Raw genomic sequence first — 23,843 nt, forward strand, 5'->3', positions numbered from 1 at the left:
CCGCTTTGTGCACATTTTTTCTGCGAAAAAGCAAGAGTTTCATTAGCAGTGAGACAATAGACCGGGATTATTTGCAAGTCGCTTCGCCAAGCAGGGGACAGCGGCACCACTGAATAAAGAATGCACGGAACAATGGCGATTCGGTGAGACGGTGGGTGGGTGGCATCAGGGTGGGGATTGGAGGGAGGGGGAGGGTAGAGATGCAGTAGCCAGCAGCCAATGGTACGTCTCGACGCAGGTGTTTGCCGCTGGTTGCGCCACGGTGTCTGTCTCGGGTGTCTAATTATGACAACGGCCGCTTCCGTTACGAGCGCAGTCGTGTACTGCTACTGAATTACGGTTTCTGTCACAACCAACGCTCTACCGAAAAACTGATCCTACAAACGGAAGTTCCTCTTTCATGTTATGAAACACGCCCTCTTCTTTTTCTTTTTCCTGGACTTATCCAGCATCGTGATTCGTTACGGATCGGCCTTTTACACTGTATTCGGCAAAGTTGTTGATAAAGAGTGGACAGGTGCCCTTCCTGCTACGCTTACCACCAAAATATAGCTCTACAGAGCTGTAAACTATATCAATGAATACACAGTTAAGACCATCAGAGGAGGCGATAGATAACAGTCATGAAGCATTATAGCCACCCTTTTAGATAAAAATTCTTCTGTAGAAGAGCTGTCTCAAGCTTCAACGAGCACTCCAATTTCCAAGGTCATCCTCACGCTACTTTAGGTTGTCAGCTACATCATGGATGAGCATCTGTGTCAATGCGGGTCATTATCTCTAAATTTTGTACTTTGCAACTACCTCCATTGTCTTCATGCAAAGTTACACATTTGTCATGCAATTATCAAAACGAGTTCCTTTGTCCTAAACAAAACTATCTTCAACGAATTCAGCATGTAGGCATTCGAGAAACGTTGTTTTGCAGGGAAGATGCCCATATACAAAATTAGCACATTTCAGATTTCCACAGTGAATATAAGAAAATAAAGAAAAATTAATAAATCTAATTAGTGGTCGATAGTGACGGAAGCATGGAGGCATTTGAAGACTGACGTATACGACACCCTAGTGTTACGACTAGAGGCCGTAACCACAACATCTACGCAGTCTCTTATGGACAGGGGAAAACTGTAGGGGCACGTAGCACCATCCAGTCCCCTTACTCTCGTATGTCTCGAACTGATTCGTGTGTAGGGATATGGGGTACGCCCCATTCTGCCTGTGAAGAAGTTTGTGTGTTCTCGTAGTGTCACTGAACTCCCACTGCCTGACAGCAGGAGCGAATTAAACGTACACTTAATTCATTCTTGCAGACCATCTGTTTCTGTGGCATTAGAGAATCCTTATGGAGAGAGGATAATGCGAGTTATCACTAGTGTTGCCTGCTTGTAGGCGATTTGAACATGCTAGTAAATTTATCATTGTTTGGCCTCCCATATCACCTGACATTAACCAGATTGGGTATTTGCTGCATACTGAGAACATCTATGTATGTTTTGAATCCAACACAAACTTCACAAGAAGAATAGCGGACAGCACCTGGAGGAGTGTGAATACGAGGGTTATTCGAAAATAAGGAACGATCGGTCGTAAACGGAAACCACAGCGAAAATCCGATGAAGTTTTGCACAGATGTGTTGGGCAGAGTCTCTAGTATGCCCGTCGATCGCGTTACGTCGTTCTTTTTAGTTCTGAGCACACAGGGAGCACATAAGGATACGTAGAACAATAGTGTCTCCTGCCAAGTACGAGGGCATGGTGAGAAATTTCACCTTAAGCTATACAGCCAACATTACATTACTGTCATGCGTTGTCTTCTTCAAGACAATTCTCAGCCAGATTGTGCAGGGGCAATGAAGATGCTTCTGCATCGTTTTGATTACCCACAATACAGTTCGTAATTGTCTCTCTCTGAGTTTCATCTCTGATCACAAGAACCATTGACTATGAAGACAACATTTTGGCACAGACAACGAGCTGTAGGCCAGCGTATACAATTGGTGGAAAGCACTGGTGGCTGCCTTCTATAACAAGGGTATTGGAAAGTTGGTACAATGCTACGACAAACGTCTAAGTCGGATCGGCGACTATGGAGATAAGTAGATGGAAGTTGTAGCTAACTGTTGCAAATGAAACAGTTTTGATTTTCACTATGGTTTCCATTTCGCAACCTATCGTTCCTTACTTTTCGAGTAGTCCTCGTAATTATCTTTGCAGAATATCTTGTAGAGTCCATATTTGGATGATTTACTTCGGTTTTCAGAGTTGTGAAGGAGCGACTGGATTATGAAGTTATATCCGACGCCTTTCCTAAGACCTGTGACCTCACGGTGTGTTATACGCGCATGAGAACTACTGTGAGGAAATGATCCGTAGCAACATGCTCGTTGTTATCAAGTATGACAAAGACACTGTGAAAGATATGACAGTAACCTTCAATATAGGACATTAAAACGGGAGTAAAGTCGTATGATATGACTGGCTGTGACATATTGAGAGACACGTTCAGCTGCCTACATGGAAAATCTTTTCTTATCCGCTGTGCACACTGCTCCCATTCCTCCGCGAAGTAAGAGAATTGTGTATTAAGTATACATGCTAACTGTAAGTGACGGCATGGGCGTATGTGTAGTGTGGTGTCTTGTTTATTTTGTGTGATGGTGGCATGCAGCCTACTCCTCTCGAATGGCACCAAGAGGACCGCCGAGCATAAGTCCGCTTCCGACAGACGGATCACCATCAAAACTTATTTATTTCTAGTTCCTGCTACCAGTCACTTTTTTATTCTATGTTTAATATACTATAATACAACGCGTTTCGAACATGTTATGTTCATCTTCAGGCGTTTATACATACATACAGAGAAATGTTACTTAAAAACATACAGTTTTAAGCTAGATTAATCTAGAAATCTCTGTCCATTGTTTGTTACTGTAGCAGCTGGTGTGGCATTTTTGGGGGGGAAGGGGGCAGTTTATGACAAGAAATCGAAATCAGTGACGTCTTGTGCTGGTTTTCTTCCTTGTGGTTGACTATGTATGATATCACAGCCTGTATAGGATGCAGATAGATTTGCTTCAGTTATGTGTTACGAAAATAGTGTGAATGACTTTTATATGACAGTTGATCACTTACGATTTCATCATCTTGCTGCTTCACTTGCGTCAGTGGTGTAATGGTGGAGCTGTTGATTGACATTACACTATTGCACATTGTATTTTATCACTGACTGCCAAAATAATTCACGGCACAAATTGCTTCGACGTTATGCACACAACACAAGATGGCGGACTGTAGTATCTGAGTCTGTAACGATGATCGAGGTTTTGTATCGATATTCTTGGTACTGACAGAATTGTAGTCAGAATGAGATTTTCACTCTGCAGCGGAGTGTGCGCTGATGTGAAACTTCCTGGCAGATTAAAACTGTATGCCGAACCGAGACTTGAACTAGGGACCTTTACCTTTTGCGGGCAAGTGCTCTACCATCTGAGCTACCCAAGTACGACTCACCCATCCAGAAGAGCCAACGATATTCTGCGACCCGTTTGTTGCCAAAGATGACAAGCCATTCTGAGCTTACATTCCAGCAATATAACGCACGCCCGCACACGGAGAGAGTTTCTACTGTTTGTTTCAGTGTCTGCCAAGCCATTCCCCGGCCAGAAAGGTCGGAGGATTTCTGTAATTGAGAATATTTGGAACAATATGCGTGGGACTCTCCTGCCAAGCCTGGATTTTCACGATCTAACGCGCCGTTTGGGCAGAATTTTACAAGGTATCCCTCAGGAGGACATCCAACAAATCGGTCAATCAATGCAAAGCTAAATAACTGTTTGCGTATGGGCCAGAGGTAGATCACCTCTTTATTGACTTGCTCAATTTGTGAAACCCTTTCCCTTGAACAAATAATCCCATTTTTTCGAAACTGTAATGATTTGTTTGCTTGTACATGTGTATCGCATCCACCGATTTACATCCCCTTTGGATAGGACCATAGTGGTGTATTTTTTGTGTTGGTGTGTATATCATAAAAGTATCCCAATGAAAAATTCCCCTACAGAAACTTTGGTCTATAATTACGTTTCTTGTCCCAGATACTATTAAATTTGAATCAGACCTTACCACTTCCATGCACCATGTGTATTACCTGAGATACCAATCCAAAATAACACAACTAACTCCTTTAGAAATAGCCCCTTGCAGTGTCTCCCCAAATCTTCTTTTATACAATCCACAGTTAATTTCTCACTTGCAAAGATGATGAATTAATTAAGGTTTATTGGCCTTAATGCACCAGATTTGTATATCCAATGGTTATTCACTCTCTGAACTAATACTGCACCTCCCTGTATCATCGTATACATCTTCAAATTAGCAGTAATTATCCATGGAATACACAAAAATAACCCGGACCATTTTTGAATACTATACACGGAATGAACTGATTTTCACACAAATTTTCAGTCACAGCAGATTCTCACCTCTATCGTGTTTCGTAGCCCCAGCATTTTTCCAGACACAGGGTACTTGAGCCTGTCAACATTAGAGGGTGAAAATTCTGCGACAAGATACGGTCCATACTGTAACTCAAATACCTTTTTAATTTCTCGGTCTGTATCACTTGTTTCTTTCCTTGGTCTGCACCGATAAGTAGTCTTCAATTTGGTATTTAACAGTCTTACATAATCAATTATGACCTTTTTTCCTACCTTCGTCAGCTTCTCCATAAGAGCACTTACTACCATCTCTTTTTTGCCCACTGCTTTCGTTTTGTATGGTGGAAATTCCATGACCTCTGATAAGCAGGAAGTTTGGTTTGCTTCCAGGCCCTATTTCGAAAAGTGTGTACCCTGTGGCACTACTTTTAACGCTATTAAGAACATCTTCAAATGAGTGTTCAACTTCTGTCCATTTGGAATGCTCGTTGCTTGAATATGTGCTACACAGATATCATGTTTCTATATACAGTGTTCACCAGAATTACTAGTCCACTCATATTCTAACGTGTTTGATGCCTTGATCGTTCATTAATTCATTCAATTTGATAGAAGTGAACTATGATACAACGGTCTCTCTGATTTTATTAGTTAAGAAAAAAGAAATGCTTTTGCAACAAGGCGACCAAAGACTTGTTCCTTGATTTCCATTTCAGATACAGTTTAATAAATTTAGAAAATACATCCACAACTACAAATAAATATTTCATACCACCACGACTGAGGAAAAAGGCCCAAAATTGTCCATAACTACATTGATGGAACAGTGTAATGTTTCACTCGCTGCCATTTGTCACAAGTGACCAACTGTGCGAGCACCTGTCAGGCTAAACAGTTTATTTGCACATAGTCTTCTATTATGTCCATACATTCTGTTCCCTGAAAAGCTCCTAATACACATGTACTATCAGCTGTTCAACATACCTTTCCAGTAAACATAAACTCCACTTTCAAATTTTCTGCATGGTTACCACTGTGGGGGGGGGAATATCTTTCCCTGCAACACACATAATAAATGAAAGAAACATTTATTTAAATAGGTAATCAAAACAAATTTTACATTTAGGCGGAGTTGCGAGCATAGTTTATTTAATCATTTTTCAGAGGATATAGAAACATGTTGATCTGTGTCTACAGTGTAATGGGTACTCGTTTGAATACCTCACTTAAGTCAACATTGTGCCACCAGAATACGTATCAGGATACAAATTATGCACTACATGCTGCATCTACCTGTAAAACTTTGAGCGTTTCCGGTTCCGCAACTAAACTTCACACAAATGCGATTTAAATTGATTTGTACAGAATTAGTTTAAACCAATAGATAGAAAAAATACTGTTCTTGCAAAAATTAAAACTCGCTGCTACAACAATCTGGAAAATCTTCGTAAACTATGTTTGCGAATCCGCAGAAAGAATAATGTTTCTTAAGATTATTTTTTAAAGTAATGTTTGCTTTCTCTTGTTTGTTTGTAAGTTCCAGAAGAAAAACATTTAATCCGAATAAACACTGTACATCCAGTTTGGCTACTCTCTCAGAATGACAATTCTCCTTAACTTCACCTGTGGCTTTGGCTCGTGTTGCCCTAAACTATATTAATGGCGATCTAATGTCCATATTGTAGCTACCAACTGTTATTTTACCCCAAATCACTTTTAACTCTATGGCTGGCCGATCTACTTCATGTACTGTCGATCACTAGCTGAGTTCTCCCGGAAAGTGTTAGTCGGCGAATGCACCAAACATCGTTCTTCTTATATCTTAATTTTGGTTGCCATTTTCAGATTTCTCTGATAATTGACTAATTCATTTATAAATACACCGATTCTGAGAGGAAACGCAATATAAATGTTATTTCTCAGATTTGTGTAGACACCAGAAAATGACAGCTTTCGTTTGAAGATCAGAGAACACGCAGTTCATAAAGGCATCATATGCTTTCGTTTGACTGGTCCATCACCACTGACAGGTAATGATTTGTGCAGGTGACACTGAACCATTTCAAGTATATGATTTTATTATATTGCATGGAAAGAACTATATTAACTCTCGACGAACTAATTAATACAACCTTTTTAAATAAATAATGACGACAGGAAATTACAACACAAATACTGTTAAACGCGAGAAGTAAACTTCATACGCAACAAGCAAATGATTGTCCGCATAATCAATTTATTCATATACTTTTGTAATAATGAGAAAATGCGGTTTATTTTTAATTTTTAATCTCACCCATACTGATTCGCCTTTCAGACCTGACTGAAGTGAATATATCAAACCAATAGGCTTGGAATTCTGCGACGGACACCGTTTAAAATTGTACTCTATTCGTTTATGTTTTAATCTGGATATCTGTCAACAACAGTTGCGTGCAATGCCATTTTCCTCTCTGTTTGTAAGCAAAATCGTTTCAGGCTGAAATTTCAGTTGATGCTGAGTGCTCGTATGATATAGGGCTCTGGTCGTCTGCTACATTATATTCATCTCTAAAATTAGGTGGGCAGCTAGTTTACCATAGCGCCTTCAGCCGTAATAATGATGATCGTTTGGTTTGTTTGTTTACGTAATGAGCAAGTTAGAAGCTGCCACTGTTTATATGAACTGATTAACATTAACCTAACAAGTAACTGTCAAATAGCCGGTCGGAGTGGCCGTGCGGTTCTAGGCGCTACAATCTAGGCGCTACAGTCTGTAATCGGGCGACCGCTCCGGTCACAGGTTCGAATCCTGCCTCGGGCATGGATGTTTGTGATGTCCTTAGGTTAGTTAGGTTTAATTAGTTCTAAGTTCTAGGCGACTGATGACCTCCGAAGTTAAGTCGCATAGTGCTCAGAGCCATTTGAACCATTTGAACTGTCAAATAGCGAATCAATCAGTTTTCTACTCTGTATCACAGTATGGAGCACAAGATAGTCATAGTTACCTGTAATGTAGAAGTGTATTTTCGCACTGGTGGTTATCTCCATATATATCTCAACCTGCACCTAACAACATGTCACAAGTGGTCAACAGCACTACACAACGTAGGAAAAAGATGTCACTAATAACTGTTGGAGTTCAGCTAAAATTGTAATTCCTGAAGATGGGAACACAAGCTACTGTCACAACCTTTTCTTGCTCCCTTGGCCAGTCTCCAGCAGAACAGAACTGCAAATTGGTGACCATAGAAACAGGAATTTCTTTTTCACCCCACAGCTGTTTAAATGCGCCAAGTGGCGCTAATGCGACCTGCATTTTGTAATTCCCTTATGGCTGCGGGATACAATTAAGGGCGCGTTGCGGGCCGTGGGAAGCTATTGTGGGGCAGTCTCGCTGGCCATTACGTTGCAGCCCGGTGCGCAGAACACTGGCGCCAGCGATTTATGGGGCAATTCCAGGATGAAAGCCGGCTAATCTAACAGCCCGAGGAACACCGCCATTACGACTTCCTGGCAAGCGTTTCGCTCATTTTGTCGCCGCTCCCACAGAGACCCGAACACTTGAATTTCTGATTATCAGGTTAATGGCTCAATTGTTAGACTGATATCTGACCCAAGAGGACTAGTACCCGATCGCTATGTTCATGATGGGCAGGTCGTTGTGTATGAAAGCACAGCACCTTCCTCTGTAAAACAGCCCTGAATACTGACCCACGCCTTTGTTTCGATGTTCAGAGGGTGGCGTGACCTCTTGTTGATCGCCAGCGGCTGCTGAAACTGTTGCTGGATAAATGTTACGTGAAGACGCTTTTGCATCAGATTGTAATAAATTAAATGAGATACATACGGCTTGAATGAAGTAAAAACTGACGCCAATCGCTTCTTTTATTATCCATTTTGTTGTTTTGCTCATCAATCTGCGAGAAATATTTCATGTCGTTTTTGATTTTCAATTGTTTTTAAATAATGCTCTATCAGCATTTACGATTCTTTATGACATTTTATGTGATGTGGACTATTTCTATAGGTGTGACGTAAACTGAAAAGCGTTATATCTATATTACTTATTGGCTAACTCAGTTCATGACACCTAGTGAAATTTGACACATGTTATCTAGTGGTATCCAGGGGTGATAACACGATTTTCTATGTTCCATACAGCTATTGAACTGAAAAATTCAGTATGCCGTCATACTCTGCTTATTAAGAGGTGAAGTTATGTTAATGGTTTAACACAGTATGAGAAGTATTACAGTTAGAAACTGTTTATACACGTATGTGTTGAGACAGCGTAACACATTGTGCGCAAGTACCCATTCTACAGTCATCTATCATTTGACGGAGTGCTATGTGACTTGCAATAAACTTTACACACATTTTCAAACTTATAACACATTTGCATGGAATGTACTCGCAGTTGCGAATATGGACAACCATCAGCCGTATAATGGAATGACGACAATGAAAATTGGTACCGGAACTGGACTCAAACCCGGATTTCTCGCTTATCACGAGCATTCGCCTTACCATTTCGCTACTCGAGCACGACTCACGGCGAGTCAAAAACTTGTATATGTCGTCACTCATGTGTCTACAACTTGTGCTCGGACATCCATTATATATATCCCTGTGCGAGAGAGACATTTTACGCGAAAGTCGCTTGTCCGCTGTCGGCGGATAAAAACTGGGTAAGGGACCTAATGGTACGGCGGCCGCTCGTAATAAGCAGGAAATCCGGGTTCGAGTCCCGTCTGGCACAAAATTTCAACTGTTATCATTCATTTATGCAGCAGATGAAGTGCGACGCCTGGAAGGACTCCAGAAGAAGAGAGTGCAGCTTTTGTGTTCTCTCACATTTCTGTCTCGTTGCAGAGCCGTCGGCATTATACCGAAGTTTCTGAAGATAAAGCGACTGTTCTATTCGGGAAAGGCACAACGCATTTTCAAACGGACTGAGGAGGCCTTACTACGAGAGCGCATTCAGCAGATCCGACGGGACTTGGCAAGCACAAAGTTAATGTCTCTCTATATTACGATCAGTAATAAACTGTGCAGCGGTGACTGGGATAAAATCGATAGACTACTGCATGATACCATGGGAAGCGTATGATGACAACGTCTAGTAGACAGAAAAAGAAGTTTGATAATTTGCTACCTAATCAGACTATTCGGCATTTAGACGTTTCCCGGACCGTTATTAATTTGTCCAAACGTTTGTTATCTGACGATGAGACATCTGTGCTTGCCAAGGGAGGAAATTTTGCTGTTATTCCGCGTTTTGTGCCCACGGAAGAAATTATAGCCAGTGTAGAAGCAGGAATTCGCAGTGTGGATTCTGTAACAGCTGAAGAAATCCGTATAGAAGCAGTAACAATATTAGCCAATGCAAAACCGCCGAAAAGTAATATAACTGTGGGTGAGAGAAGAGCTTTAAAACTCCTGAATGACGACGATAGTATTTTGGTTCTCCCAGCTGACAAAGGAAGCGCAACGGTGGTTACGGATGTGGCCGACTATCGGAGTAAAATTACTGATCTACTGGATCCGCAAGCATATAGGAAGCTGAATAAGGACCCCACTAACAGCGTTCTCAGAAATGTGTCGCGGTTAATAAAAAAGTCCTCCATTGAAGAGAGTGTACAGAAAGGTCTCTGCAATTCGGTTGCGCTACCACCGAAGCTTTATGGATTGCCCAAAATTCATAAAGAAAATGTGTCGTTAAGACCAATACTAAGTGCCATTGGTTCGCCCACCTACTCGTTAGCCAAGTTTTTGACTACGCTGCTAAAACCACATGTGGGCCGTTCGGACTCCTTATATAACGAATTCGACACATCTCATCAGCAGATTGAATGGCATAGTGGTCCAGCCGGAGGACATATTGGTCAGCTTCGATGTGGTATCGCTGTTTACCATGGTTCCACTTAATGAAGTATTGGAACAGCTGGATCGAATTTTTCCTGCCGATATTTCAGAACTGTTTATGTGTTGTTTGAAGACCACATACTTCAAGTGGAATGAACAGTTTTATTAGCAAACGTATGGCGTGGCTATTGGAAGTCCCCAAAGTCCAGTAATTGCTAACTTCTTTATGGAGAAATTCGAAGAACAGGCCTTAGGTACTGCCAGCAGTGAACCAAATGTATGATTCCGATACGTGGATAACACGTTTGCGCTGTGGAGACATGGTAGGGACGAACTAAGCCGGTTCCACGAACATATGAACAGTATAAACTCGAGAATTCAGTTTACAATGGTGGAGGAGGTAGACTGCTAGTTACATTTCCTCGATGTATTTGTTTTTAGAAACCAAAATGGTAGTTTGGGCCACTCAGTATACCGAAAACCCACGCACACGGACCGTTATTTGCACCGGGATTCGAACCACCACCCACAACAGAAGCGGGGTGCTATCAAAACGTTAGCGGACAGAGCTAGAAATATTTGTGAACCTGAGTTGCTCGACGCTGAGATGCAACATCTCCACAATGCACTAATGAAGAACGGATATTCGTCCACCGAAATATAACGTGCGTTGAGGCAGCCACGCAGAAATCATACTGACGTACAGGCTATTGCAAAATCTAAGGTTTTCCTGCCGTTTGTTAAAAATGTAACGGAAAGAATAGGGAGGATCTTGACGAAGCGGAATATTACCGTAATTTACAAGCCCACCAGGGAGATACAGGAATACCTTAAGCCTGCCAAGGACGCTCGAAAACCACTGGAGAAAGCAGGAGTCTATAAGATCCCATGCAGCTGTGGTGATGTTTATGTGGGTACAACTAAAAGAACTGTTTCTAAACGTTTGGAAGAGCGTAAGGGAAATTGTAGAAGAGGAGAAACGGAACGATCAGCTGTTGCGGAGCATGCTTTCCAGCCAGGGAACCACAATATTCGTTTCGAGGAGACGCAAGTACTAGCGGCCACAAGCGGATATTACGAAAGGCTCTACAGGAAGGCAATCGAAATCTCTAAACACCCAAATAATTTCAACCGAAAGGAGGAGGGTGTGAAATTAAACGGTGTATGGATGCCGGTGTTAAAGAAGATGTGTACCAACCGTCCACTACTGGGTGATGGCAACGGCAATCGACGGCGACGGACAGCGGCCAACTGCACTGACGTTTTCAAAACACGTGACGTCACGCCGCGGCAGTCAGTAGCGAGCCAGTGGGTGTGTTGCACCTTCCATTGAGCTACAGACCCCCTTGAAGGTGTCTCCCGCAGTCGGAGACGAAACGTTGGGAATCGACACAGAATTCATCAACCGACAACGGCATAACAGCCCGGATAATTATAATGGACATGATATTTCTGGTCGTCAAAGTCTACATTTTAGTAGCTGATGGTTGCCTATATTCGCAACTGCGAATACGTTTCAAGTATTTCATGACAGCTGCAGTAGCGGCAGTATCTGTTCCTTGGGACGTGCCTGCATGTCCGATGGAAGGCGTTATCGTAACTTTGAGTAATACAGGCGCTGCAGTATCATATATAACGAACTTGTCTCGCCAGCATCCCATACGAAATGATGAAAACAGTCAAGTTAACCAGTTGGCTACAGTTTTGCTGTATATTCACTACAATTGCTGCATCAGTCGTGAAGTTACAGTTTATTGTCTCTCATAATCTAATCTGATTCGCAACACATTTAGCAGACAGTATTCACGTGGAGATAAATGTCTCATGAACATAACGATCTCGCGGCTGCTGACCTAACAGGACAGCGAGCGGCAGACGTAGCTCTCACTACAGCACCGTATAGTACGACCTGAACAATCCACCATTTAGAATGCCACGTTGAAGGAGCTCGTTTAAACTCTACGGCAAAGTTACACATTTTAATATCCTTTTAAGGCCATCAAATGTACATACCTTGAGCAGATAACATTACTGCATTGTATACAAATTTGCTGACATTTGACTTTAAGAGGCATCAAATTAAAGTAGGTGGATAGACGAATATTTGGAGGTATGATACATTCACTAACCTTCAATATAAGTCATATGTTGTTGTTATAAATATTTACCAAGTGTCCACAGCTCGTGGTCGTGCGGTAGCGTTCTCGCTTCCCACGCCCGAGTTCCCGGGTTCGATCCCCGGCGGGGTCAGGGATTTTCTCTGCCTCGTGATGACTGGGTGTTAGTTAGGTTTAAGTAGTTCTAAGTTCTAGGGGACTGATGACCATAGATGTTAAGTCCCATAGTGCTCAGAGCCATTTGAACCATATACCAAATACTGTAAAATGCGTTACCAGTATCGTATTTTCTAAGTTACATATGGTACATCTACTTAAGTTTACGTTAAGTAAGAGTTGCATTCGTAAACAGTTACCGAGTAATTTTAAAATGGAACACAAGAAACATAAAAATTTCATGCCATCGCAATAGAGAATTGCATGAGTACCCAGGTATATTACTAATCCAAATTTTACTGACTATTTCAAAAGCTTTAAAGAAAATCTGTCAGAACTTATTCAAAAAACAAAAAAAACAAAAACAAACTGGCAAATGGGAAGCAATTTTTGTAAATCTAGACGAAAAGTTGTATTCGTTACTATGTCAGATAATCACATTACATCGACCTGACTGATAAAGAAATACACTAACTGACCCCTCACTAGTGGCTAATATTTTTAACCGTTACTTCTCAAACATAGCTGACAATTAATAAATGCACACCACGTCACTCAGCCACTCTGTGAGAAAGTAATAAAGTGTAGACAAAAATTCTTGTAGAAATGTTCTTTATACATTCAGTGACACCTGAGGAACTATTTAATATTATGAATGTTTCAGCAAATAAGTATTCAGCTGGTACTGAATTACCGATGTTATCAAGGTAAGTGCAACATTTATAGTTGAACAACTAGTAGATGTCGTAAATTCATCATTTGAGAAATGTGTATTTCCAAATGTTTTGAGAACTACAGTAGAAACCCTCAGTTCAAAAGACGGGAGCCAAAAATTAAGTTTCTGATTACAACCACTATCAGTACTATCCTCTCTGTGAGCACATATACCTCTGAAACAAAGAAAAGAAACGCTTTTTTACTTACATTACACAGGTAGTTGCATGATTTTGGTGTCCAACACCTGAACCTTGAGTTTACGAGCCACCTTTTACGCCGATGTTTATCTGAAATAAAAAAGGAAAACCTTATAAGAACCATTTCTGCTATTAATTATAGACTTTGGAGCTGCACATGCAGCCATTTGACAATGTGCAACAATAAAATGAAGCAAAATTCACGGATTCACTTTCCTACGCCATGCGAAGCATAGAACACTGTCCTCAGATGGGGATTCCAAATGGCGGACTTCTCAGCTCTGTATATCCAGAGCTTTAGTTTGTATGGTGGCAGCGACCACCATACCATCAACTGCTTTATACTAGGGCGATCTTGTAGACATTGAAAGGGTGTGCCCTACCCCAGCAGCTCTGCACAGGAGGTAGGTGGTAGTGCAGAGTTCTGGCATGGCCTCTCCATCAGAGGTAGGCCATGGACACCGATGTTTGCTCACAGATGCTAATCGGGGATAGAAGCATTTAGCACGCTTCCGTGATATAGCGACAGTTGAAGGATGTGCCAAATACCAACATCATCAGTTGGCCTCTCGGCAGTACAGAGGTGGAAGTTCCCACGGTTTCGCAGAGGGTGGTGGGATGTTGGCAGCTCACACCGACCAGTTTGGCAAACCAGGAGAGCAGCAGTCTCGAAGGTGGGAATCTTATGTCATGGTAGATAGTAAGTCACAGGGTCTGTATCACTCCTGCTTCACTGAAATTGAATGGAATATGAGCTTGGAAGCCTCGTTATTTCTTGCTTTCCTTCCGAAGCTACTCCGTCACGTCACTCCGAGGATTACCACGTGTGTCCTCGTTTTCCTGTGGCCATCAGCACTCTTTGAAGTATCTCGATGACTTTCACAGTTTCAGTTGATACTTTTCGACTATTTCAGCGAGCTGATGGGTGTTATTGTCGAACATTTACTCGTTCTAAAGGCATGATGCTGTGCTGTCAGAATGACGTTGTGATCCCTCCTCAGTGAGGTTATGCTGCAGGGGTTGGCGCTTCAGCTACCCCGCTCGAGAAGAGTATAGCAATAGATTCTGGAACGTGCCGAATTATCAGCTGTCTTAGCTCTCTGCAGGAGCTCTGACAATTTGAGATGACGATTAAGGAATGCAAAGTGTTAGTCTAAATCCGTAGGGGAAAATTTTTCATGTTAGAACAGCTATGTTGGTTACAAGAGTCTTTTTGTCTCCTCCCATCACTTTACACCCATCAAGCGTTTCAGCCCGGTAGCGACTGACCTAACTCTAACTGGCTGGCGCGTTTTCGCAAACGCTTCGCATAGGCGTTGGATAGAGGTAGTAAGGTCTCCTATTTTCCGATGTCATAATGCTAAACGCTTTTCTTTCAACTGTGTAATGTTACGGACAATTTATTGTTGTTTCTTTTTTCATGTTTGTTATATTCTGTGAGTATACACTGCGAGATCTGAGTGGGGGCCTTTATCTGATCCGAACTGACGCCACCTTTTGGTTGCGTCCTTCAGCGTCATCGGCTACCAATGATGATAAGGGAAGCAGAAGAATTAACGGATACCACAGGTTTCAATTTCTCTTCCGAAAAAACTAGGTCCTACTTAATGACTCTCTTTATTTTTTATATTTTTCTGTTTTAATGTGAAGAGTAGCTATTCTCAATGTTAAGAATGCAAGAGTTTTGGAGCTGGCCGCAGTGGCCATGCGGTTCTAGGCGCTTCAGTCTGGAACCGCGCGACCGCTACGGTAGCAGGTTCGAATCCTGCCTCGGGCATGGATGTGTGTGATGTCCTTAGGTTAGTTAGGTTTAATTAGTTCGAAGTTATGGGTGACTGATGACCTCAGATGTTCAGTCCCATAGTGCTCAGAGGCATTTTGAGCCAAGAGTTCTGGGCCTCTTTTGTGACGAAAGACTAACTCTCCTGAAAGAGTGAGCACATTAACGCGCCACGTCTGGGATTCTGGGAGGCCAGTCTGCCCCACTTTTAACCCCAATCACGGATTAACGGTAAGGTATAGTGATCCTGCCAAATTTCATGTGAATTCCAATTAGTTTCACACATCCAACTGCACTTGTACCCACGTCACCCTCTCGCACACGCGGAACGCAAATATTTCAAAAATGTTCTTATAAGTGAACATGAGATTTATTCTAGACAGAGACAGAAGAGGAGAACACAATTTCCGTCTCTGAGATAGTGATGAAATCGGGAAGAGTATCCCGAAAAATCCGTATAACGGTGCCGACTCCGTAAAGAAACAGTAGAAGACGAGGGCGGAGAAGACGAAGATTTGGGATGAAAATCCGCCATGGCAGCTGAACCTGAATGACTCAACCAGAAGTTGCATCACTGCTTTAAATGTTTCAAGGTATGCCAAATTTAGGTATCGGGGAGTAGATCAAGCATATGTGCTCCAATTTTACACAGTCTTTACACGGACCTGTCTCAAATATACATGCCAGATTTGCAGATCACGAAAACTTTCCTACCTTAAAATTCTGGAATAAATCGGGCTTGTCTCATAGCCCCAATACTTGTCTGACTTGTCCTCTTCTCAAAGTTTGTCAAGCGTACAGGACTTTATATTATCGCAAATCGACATCATCTATCTCCGTTTGCGGATAACCACTACACCTTTCGTTCGACAGTCATTTGTGGCTGTGGCTATGGGGGGCTCATGCAAGGAACTGCCTATAGGTCTCACAGTTTGAGACAATTAAGGTTACGCCAAAGGTAGTTTGTGATGTTCCTCTGGTTACTAAAGGAGACGATGTTGTCGAATTTATAGAGTACAGGAACGCCTGTATCCACATTACAGCTTGAAAGTAACATTTTCCAGTGTTTTGAAAAGCACGTAGATTTTACTTGTGTTTAGACGGCTCACGAACAGTGTGTCATCTATCACTCATAACTGCTTACCATCCTGAGTGCACTGGAAAATATGAGATGGCATCTTTGCATTAAATTCGCCACATTCTCCGATTCACAGTGTTCTTAGCACTGGACAGATGTACTCAGCAGGCAGTCTGTTTCAGGGGTCTTATTCTCCCCTTCAAACCCGGGAGAAGGATTTAACATTGTGATATGTGCCGGGGCATGTATGATTCTGGGACAATTAGGTAACTGATGTGGTCCAAGAGGAGCCTCTCTGTCTTCAACCAGCTCTTTGTTCAGTCCCTCTGAGATGTCACAACGTATGAGACAGTGTGCAGCTCAGTGGCCGGTAGTGAGGGTCAATAAGTTTCTGTCACTGAAATACAATGTGGATGACCTTTTCTGTACCAGTGCTAACAGAAGAAGTAACACCTATGCGGCTAAAAATGGGACTTTATCCCGTGTCGTGTGATTTGTTCCTACGTTGGTGGCGCCCACCGTTTGATAAAACACGTTGCACCTTTGTGTCACTACACCATATTTTCATTTAGCGAAATTCAGCTGAGTTGAGGGCTGATCTATGTTATGAATCGGTGACTGTTCCAAGTGAAAGACAGGGGTGACGTCGGTTTTCAATTATCATACGTTGTCAGGCCTTCTTTCAAAGTTTGGGAGAAATGTACAGCGTGTTAGAAGATGGCTGGGTCTCCCACTGATACACTCCTGGAAATGGAAAAAAGAACACATTGACATCGGTGTGTCAGACCCACCATACTTGCTCCGGACACTGCGAGAGGGCTGTACAAGCAATGATCACACGCACGGCACAGCGGACACACCAGGAACCGCGGTGTTGGCCGTCGAATGGCGTTAGCTGCGCAGCATTTGTGCACCGCCGCCGTCAGTGTCAGCCAGTTTGCCGTAGCATACGGAGCTCCATCGCAGTCTTTAACACTGGTAGCATGCCGCGACAGCGTGGACGTGAACCGTATGTGCAGTTGACGGACTTTGAGCGAGGGCGTATAGTGGGCATGCGGGAGGCCGGGTGGACGTACCGCCGAATTGCTCAACACGTGGGGCGTGAGGTCTCCACAGTACATCGATGTTGTCGCCAGTGGTCGGCGGAAGGTGCACGTGCCCGTCGACCTGGGACCGGACCGCAGCGACGCACGGATGCACGCCAAGACCGTAGGATCCTACGCAGTGCCGTAGGGGACCGCACCGCCACTTCCCAGCAAATTAGGGACACTGTTGCTCCTGGGGTATCGGCGAGGACCATTCGCAACCGTCTCCATGAAGCTGGGCTACGGTCCCGCACACCGTTAGGCCGTCTTCCGCTCACGCCCCAACATCGTGCAGCCCGCCTCCAGTGGTGTCGCGACAGGCGTGAATGGAGGGACGAATGGAGACGTGTCGTCTTCAGCGATGAGAGTCGCTTCTGCCTTGGTGCCAATGATGGTCGTATGCGTGTTTGGCGCCGTGCAGGTGAGCGCCACAATCAGGACTGCATACGACCGAGGCACACAGGGCCGACACCCGGCATCATGGTGTGGGGAGCGATCTCCTACACTGGCCGTACACCACTGGTGATCGTCGAGGGGACACTGAATAGTGCACGATACATCCAAACCGTCATCGAACCCATCGTTCTACCATTCCTAGACCGGCAAGGGAACTTGCTGTTCCAACAGGACAATGCACGTCCGCATGTATCCCGTGCCACCCAACGTGCTCTAGAAGGTGTAAGTCAACTACCCTGGCCAGCAAGATCTCCGGATCTGTCCCCCATTGAGCATGTTTGGGACTGGATGAAGCGTCGTCTCACGCGGTCTGCACGTCCAGCACGAACGCTGGTCCAACTGAGGCGCCAGGTGGAAATGGCATGGCAAGCCGTTCCACAGGACTACATCCAGCATCTCTACGATCGTCTCCATGGGAGAATAGCAGCCTGCATTGCTGCGAAAGGTGGATATACACTGTACTAGTGCCGACATTGTGCATGCTCTGTTGCCTGTGTCTATGTGCCTGTGGTTCTGTCAGTGTGATCATGTGATGTATCTGACCCCAGGAATGTGTCAATAAAGTTTCCCCTTCCTGGGACAATGAATTCACGGTGTTCTTATTTCAATTTCCAGGAGTGTATTAAGTGGCCATATAGCCACACTTCCCAGACCCATGCTTTATCGTGCAACATTTTAACAAGCTTTATCGACGGTTAATCCGCTATCGTTCTGTTTATGCCCTGTACTCTTATTTTTCATGATATTCTATAGGTCAGTATTGTCGTTCGCAATCTTTCCCGTGAGCTTGTGTGTTGATGTTCGTTCTTTAAGAGACTGTTTTTGTTTTAATCCATTTTAACCTCAGTTGTCTGTATTTCCTGTAACAGTGCTGCCATGCCAATAATAATAATAATAATAATAATAACAATAATCATTATTATCATTATTATTATTATTATAATTTCGTCCTCCTCTATAGCCATTTTCAAGTGATTCTGTTGGACGACCTGTGTGTGCCTAACCTGTACCAGATACTCAATGGAGACCAGGAGACCTTCATGTGTAGTGGAATACAAACTACATGTCGTTTCTGGCGAAATTCAATATCACTCGAAGGTGAGGGATAGGTTAAAACGCAAACTGGATCTGTGGTTCGACCTGGATTCGATCCCGCTGCCTTACCTATGACGCACTGTACTGCACTTTTTCATACCCTTCCTACTTTTTTGCCATCATTTTTGTTCTTGGAGGTCAGTTCTGTGCGAAGGTATTGTGGCGTCTCTCAGCGTCTGTCGATGAAAACAAGGCTCAGTATTTTACTACATATGGGGGCCCCAACTGTAACCAAACGCCCTAAGATACTCCACGGTCTCTCTCTACCATCAGCCCCTACATTGCAGCTTAGGGCACTAAAAGAACAATCATCCTTCTTCTTTCTTCTTTATGGTCTCATGTCTCCACGGGTTTGGCATGTCATTCTGCTTCGGATATGTTACTCTTAGAGGGTGGACGGATCCCTTTTCTGTCACGATCCCTTCTCCCTGACCACCTCTCCATCCCATCCCCCACTTCAGGAAGGAATTTGTGTGTCCTGTCTGAATGCGTCTAGCGGTATCCCATGTGAGTGTGTGAACGTTTGCTTATGGCTTGCCTTAGACAGGACGTGACTGCCAGCCAGGTACTCACCTAGTTGGATATGGGAAGCCGCCCTAATCTACATCTGGACTACATGGCACACGGAATCCTGGTCATTATTCCGCTTGGTGGGTCCGATGCGGTGCTGGCGAGCAGCCCCGAATAATGGAAGCGCATGCTAACTGGTGCTGCTTTCCAGACAGGTCTGATATTCCACAGTGGAGTAAAATCATAAAATTATTCGAATGTGATATGATTACAAAGGCAACAGAGGTGACGTTACTTGAACATGTATCACCTCTTTCTTCTGGGAGGTCAGTTCCGTGCGAATGTAGCATGGCGTCTCTCAACATCTGTCGATGACATCTTGGCTTAGTCCTTTACTACAGATGGTGGCCAGAACCCTGACAAAATGCGCTAAGTTACTGCATGGTCCCGCTCTACCACCAACCCCTGTGTTGCAGTTTAGGGCACTAACACCATAATCACCCTCCTTCTTCTTTCTTCATTGCTTCACGTCTTCACGGGGTCGGCACGTTATTCTGGCATTGGAAATGTTACTGGTAGAGGGTGGCTAGATCCTTTTCTGTCGTCACCCTCCCCCCTCCCGATCACCCCCCCCCCCCCACCCTTCACTGGCCATCCCGGGAAGGAAGTTGCGTGCACCTTCATTTGTGCATCTAGCGGTAGCCTATGTGAGTGTGTGAACTTCTTCAAAATGTTTGCGAGTGACTTGCCTTGAGAAACACGTGGCCTCTAGCCTGGTATTCACCCAGTCGGATGTGGGAAGCCGCCCAAAATCCACATCTAGGCTGCCTGTCACACCGACCACCTGGTCGTTATTACGCTGGGTGGATTTGATCCGGGGCTGGCGAGCATTGCCGGAACCAGGAAACGGCATGCTGTCTCGCACGGTTATCCAGGCGGATATGAAAACCAGATATTGGACGTCTTAGTAGAGTCGTAAAGCCTGTGTAGACTCCGACTGATACCCTTCCCTTTCATGCTGGAAAAAATTCTATGCGGTCTTGGCAAAATGGATCCAATCTGTGCAACAGCGGCCACTAATAACGTGCTAATAGAAGATGTAAGGGAAGATGTTGAGTACTTCCCTCTAGGCTTTCGAAAGGGTATTCTCACACCACCTCATAGAGAAATAAAATCGAAGATACTATCGTACGGAGCATCTTCGTTCATACGCCACTGAACCATTTTTCACTGTACAACCCATTATGTTACATTGGAAAACGAACACTTAACAGAAACAAAACTTAAATTGGCTAATCCCCAAAGAAATTGTAATGCAACAACTATTTTTTTTCTTTAACTACAAATTTCATTTACCTAATTTTAATTTATATCATTTCAATCCTCTAAGAACTTAAAACCCATCTTAGTCCCAGAACAATTTTGTTTACTCAGTCATTTATACACTGAGCTGACAAAGGTCATGGACGAGCGATATGCACAGATGGCGGTAGTATCGCGTACACAAAATACAAAAGGACAGGAGCTGTCATCGGTACTCCGACGATTAATGTGTAAAGGCCATTTCACGGCACGACCGGATTTAACAGACTTTGAACACGGAATGTTTGCTGGAGCTGGCGCATGGGACGTTCCATTTCAGAAGTCATTGGGTAATTCAGTATTCCGTGATCCGAGAGTGCTGAGAATACCACATCGACTGGACCCTAGATGTCGGGAAAACCGTGGACTGATCAAATGAGGCTCAGTTCCAATTGGTAAGAGCTGGTGGTATGGTAGGTGACCGTACGAAGCCATGGACCCAAATGGTCAACATGGCACTGAGGAATGTAGTAGTTGCTAAATAATGACGTGAGGTGTGATTACATGGAATGGACTACGTCCTTTTGCCCAAATGAACCGTTTCTTCACTGGAAATTTTCATATTCGGCTACTTGGAGACCATTTGCAACCGTTCATGGAATTTTTATGGAAGGAAAAGGTCACCAAGCTAAAGTTGTTCGTGATTGATTTGAAGGAAATTCTAGACAGTTCGAGCGAATAATTCGTCCACTCATACAAGAAACGGAAGTTGATTCAGAAGTTACAGTAAACACGAGTTGATTTAGAAGTGGTAGTAGATCGAGTATTAGAACCAGAATTCAAGAGAGATCTGTAGGACTTAAGATCAAATAAGGTGGAAAGGATAGATAGATAACATTGCAGGAGAATTTCTAAAATCATTGGGGGAAATGTGAGGCGTGGCGCCTTACATAGCTCCTGTCTAGAGCCTGTGCATCGGTGGAATGACTCATGCGTGCGCAGTGACAGATGGTCTGAAGCGGGTTCAGTCGAGTACGAAGTTCTGATCTTCATCGGCTAGAGGACAGTTGGGCACAGAGACATTCACGAAACCGGTCCAGAGAACGTATTTTTAGAATTGTTCTGTTTATTTACTGAAGACATTTTTGTTTGTTTATATTTGTATAGTTTTGTATCTGCTTTTAGTAGTGTGAATGTTGCGTGAATGTGGTCTAAAGTAAATATGTAGATCATTGTTCTACTGGGAAAATCTGTATAAACAAGCGTGAGAAATTTTTAAGCCAGTGTGAATGCTGACAACGGGGAATTTTGTATCATAATATGTTAAGTAAGTTTATGGTAAAAAGAAAGACAATTCGCGTGCAAATAAAAATAGTTACTAACGGAAAGTATAAACAAAATATCAGAATGTTAAATATTTATTTCAAGAAAAAGTACAGTTCTAAAGTGTGTTATTTGTTGATTGGTTAGTCCTGAAAAGACAGGCTAACACGTGAGAATACTGTTTTTCTATTGGCCTTAAAGGAAACTGACCAGTCAGAACACAATTTTCTTCGCACGTCTTTTCTCTTGGAGATATAGAATGCTTACAGCAGTCTAGGTAGTCGGAGCCCAACCTTTCAATGGTACGGTCGTGTGTAGTATGAGCTCCGAAGAAAGTTACAATTTGCCGGTTTTAGTTGTGCTACATGTTTTAAAACAGTGAAGACATATTTATACAGGTGTGTTTTTAGAAAGTACGGATTTCTTAAACAATTTGGCGTATGAGAAAAGACTAGTATATTGAGCAGATCGGTGACTAAAACCAGTACGTACAGAATATGGATTGAGAGTAAATCGAAGAAAGTCGAAAGAAATGAACACTTGCAGAAATAAGTACAGCGAGAAACTTAACATTAGGATTGATGGTCACGAAGCAGATGATGTTAAGGAGTTGTGTTACCTAGGCAGCAAAATAACCAATGACGGACGGAGTAAGAAGGGCATCAAAACCAGACTAGCACTCGAAAAAAGGGCATTCCTGGCCAAGAGATGTCTACTAATATCAACTGTCGGCCTTAATTTGAGGAAGAAGTTTCTGAGAATGTACGTCTGGAGTTCAGCATTGTATGGTAATGAAACATGGACTGCGGGAAAAACGGAACAGAAGACGATCGAAGCATTTGAAATATTATGCTACAGACGAATATTGAAAATTAGGGGGACTGATAAGGTAAGCAATGAGGAGGTTCTGCGCAGAATCGGAAAGGAAAGGAATATGTGGAAAACACTGAAAGGAGAAGGGACAGGATGATAGGACATCTGTTAAGACATGACGCAATGACTTCCGTTGTACTAGAGGGAGCTGTAGAGGGCTAAAACTTTGGAGGAAGACAGAGATTGGAATACATCCAGCAAATAACTGAGAACTTTGGTTGCCAGCGCTCTTCTGAGATGAAGAGGAATTCATTGGCAGGTCATATCAAACCAGCCAGAAGACTGATGACTCAAAAAGAAAAAAAATCGCGAGAAATGAATCCAGTCTAACATTTACGGGACGCCGGCCGCTGTGACCGAGCGGTTCTAGATGCCTCACTCTGGAACCGCGTGACCGCTACGGTTGCAGGTTCGAATCTAGCCTCGGGCATGAATGTGTGTGATGTCCTTAGGTTAGTTAGGTTTAAGTAGTCCTAAGTTCTAGGGGACTGATGACCTCAGAGGTTAAGTGTGTGTATGTGAAATCTTATGGGACTTAACTTCTAAGGTCATCAGTCCCTAAGATTACACACTACTTAACCTAAATTATCCCAAGGACAAACACACACACCCATGCCCGAGGGAGGACTCGAACCTCCGCCGGGACCAGCCGCACAGTCCTTGACTGCAGCGCTTTAGACCGCTCGGCTAATCCCACGCGGCAAAGGTTAAGTCCCATTGTGGTCAGAGCCATATTGAACCATTTACGGGACACAATTGAAAGGTCAGTTCGTGCTCAAAATTCTGCACGTGAAACACTTTCGCAATTATGGATGTCTGTAGGGGAATGTGCACTCGTGGTCTAGGGTTTGTGAGTCTTCGGCAT

This window comes from Schistocerca serialis, chromosome 6 (genome assembly GCF_023864345.2).
Source record: "Schistocerca serialis cubense isolate TAMUIC-IGC-003099 chromosome 6, iqSchSeri2.2, whole genome shotgun sequence".
Classification (NCBI taxonomy): domain Eukaryota; kingdom Metazoa; phylum Arthropoda; class Insecta; order Orthoptera; family Acrididae; genus Schistocerca; species Schistocerca serialis.